Raw genomic sequence first — 3,057 nt, 5'->3', positions numbered from 1 at the left:
ACTACTCGGTGGGCTGAATGTCTATGCACAATTCCAATTTTCCAGGTGCAAAGTAAGCCCGCCAAAAAAATATACCGACAATGTCCCATATTCCCGTATACAGAGGGAAATTTTCCCTGAGACAGAGGGAACATTCCCTGAGACATCCCTAATTACCCTAGGGTCATATTTTGCCCATCATTCTCTTCAAAATAGAACTGCCTTTCAGGCGGTACTATTCACTTGTCCCCATTATGTATCTAAGGCGGGAAAATCCCATCAAAGGGATTTTTTGGTAAAAATTTCCCTTTTCCAACGTTTAGCCCCTCTGTACCCCTCTGTTTTAACGCAGAAATCTGAAAAAAAAAATCTGGTAAATACTACTCGGTGGACTGAATGTTTGTGCACAATTTCAATCTTCTAGGTGCAAAAATAAGCCAGCACAAAAATAGTACCGAAAATGCCCAAAATTCCCCTATAAAGAAGTATATTTTGATAAAAATTCCCTGACACTTCCCTAATTACCCTAAAGCCATGTGTCGCATATCATTCTCTTCAGAATAGAACTGCCTTTCAGGCGGTACCATTCACTTGTCTCCATCATGTATCTAAAGCGGAAAAATTAGGAAAAGCGGGATTTTTGGGTAAAAATATCCCTTTTTTCAACTTTTTGACCCTCTGGATCCCCCCTGTTTTAACGCAGAAATCTGAAGAAAAAAATCTGGTAAATATTACTCGGTGGGCTGCATGTTTGTGCAAAATTTCAATCTTCTACGTGCAAAAATAAGCCCGCCAAAAATACTTTACATACCCCCCCCCCAAAAAAAAAGTATTACACGAAAATATAAATATTAGACTTATGACGTCATCACCTCCTATGTCTCGACACAGGAAGGTGTGAAACCATCCGTAATGTCTTCTGCAATGCATCTGGACTTGAAAAAAAAAAAAAAGAGAAAAAGAAAAACGGACGAAAAAGCTCAAATAGGAGAGTTATAACGAAACCATGAAACACCCCGTATGGTACAAATTGTACCATGAGATCCCCAAAGGGTTAATGGCTAAGAAAAAGCCAAAAATGGCGAGAGTTTCATAAAATAAGCTTTATTTAAGGCTATAAGCATTTCGTAGATATGTATGGCTGAATGGCTATCCAAATAGGCTAGATTTAGCCAAAAATAGGGTAAATTGGCATCACTGGATATTATCATTGAACTTAAACGAAGTAACTGCTTGTACATTTAAATAAAGCTTATGTGTTTCTTCTTTACCTGTGCTCAGAAAATTAATTAAAATAATGAATTAGAATGTAAGTTCGTTAATACAATGCACTTGATAAAGTCACAATTCTTTCTCGAATTTTGCAGCTGAAAATTGTTGAGTAACAGAAATTCAATATTTTCTTCTTACACTGGCGTATTTGGGGGCTGGCTATCGGGCTCAAGCTTCCCCAAAATAAATTTGTTATATGCACAACTTCGTTAATAATTGTCGGAATCCAAAAAGAAAAATATAAGTGCTTTTCACTTGTTGTGCGTAGCCCACCCCCGAGACAAAATCCTAAATACACCACTGTCTTCTTACCTCCTACAATGTAAATAAACTGCAACAATGCTTCAAATTCTCATTTCAGAGCTAAATGTTAGGAAAGCACCCGTCAACAATGAAGTTATACAGCTAGTCTGAGGTGCAGAGAGAACAAAAACTGATGAACAAGTGCCTGCGACCGCATTCCCATTTTAAGTGGATAATAATAATAATAATAATAATAATAATAATAATAATAATAATAATAATAATAATAATAATAATAATAATAATAATAATAATAATAATAATGCTATTGAAAGTTCATTTAGAAATTCAAACTATGGGTTTAGTTCTGTACATCCTGTAAATTTCACTTTGATGTCATTTATAATGAAAAAGTTGTGAGACCCTGAAAACGTGCCGCGGGCAACATTGCTTATTTCGACAAATATTGGGCCTACTCAGAGTGGTGCGTATCTTATTATAACTTTGGTTTTATTTACCGGAATGCTTTTAAATTTGGTATTTTATCTCTTAATACTACCCAGCTTATGTGTACAACTTTTCATGAAAATCCATGATGGTCACCGGGAAGACCTTTGAAAATTGGTCGATCTGAGGTGGAATGACGCAAGCTTCTGCTGGAATAATTTAGTTATAGTGCCAATGTCAACGCAGCATACTAGTCTAATTATATAGAAAGCAATAACTACTCAAGTTGATAAAATTTGTCACTTTATCAAAACAAAAATCACAAAACCAAATAAATTAAAAAGAAAACACATTTAACTAAATTGTGCTTAAAAATTATATAACAATTACAACAAACAATAAATCAGGAACATTGTATTCTGCATAGAGAAAAAATGTATTTATCAAACGAGTAAATATTATGTAAGATATACATAAAAACAAGCATTAACAGCTTCCTTAAAATGTTTAAGGTAATAACCAAACTGACAAGCCCTTATATCCATTCTGCGTAATTCACTGCGTTATCTTTCAGTTAAAAAACAATTACTAAAATTTGAAGTAATAATCGCTTGCTCCGAGTTCTAAATCCTTCACAAAACTCGTAAATAACTGCACAAAATTACAATAAAGGATGTCTGCCATAACAATCACCTTGGTCATCTTTATACGAACTTGGGCATTCGGGAGATATAGTAGTTTTTTTTTTTTTTTTTGTTTCTCTGTTGTCTGAGCTATACAAGAAACGGGATATGGTGCACAAGAATGCACATTTGAAATAACAATCGCCGTAGTCGGCATTGTACGCAGTGGGGCAGTTGGCATACGCACTATTTTGAAGGGGCTATACCTCTGTTATTTGAGGTGCATAAAACTCGAAAGGTGGTACACAAAATTGCACCAAAGAAATGCTAACGATGGTTGTATGTACTGCCGTAAATAGTGTTATGCGAAATCCAGTGACAGGCATACGCATTATTTTCCAGTTGTTATATCTATGTTATGTGAGGTGCATAAAACTGGGGAAATGGTATGCAAAATTGCACAAATTTAATACTATTTGATATAATAATTTCC

Source organism: Thermobia domestica, chromosome 13, assembly GCF_964235325.1.
Source record: "Thermobia domestica chromosome 13, izTheDome1.hap1.1, whole genome shotgun sequence".
Classification (NCBI taxonomy): domain Eukaryota; kingdom Metazoa; phylum Arthropoda; class Insecta; order Zygentoma; family Lepismatidae; genus Thermobia; species Thermobia domestica.
The sequence above is the reverse complement of the archived record's forward strand: the minus strand, read 5'-3'. Positions refer to the sequence as shown.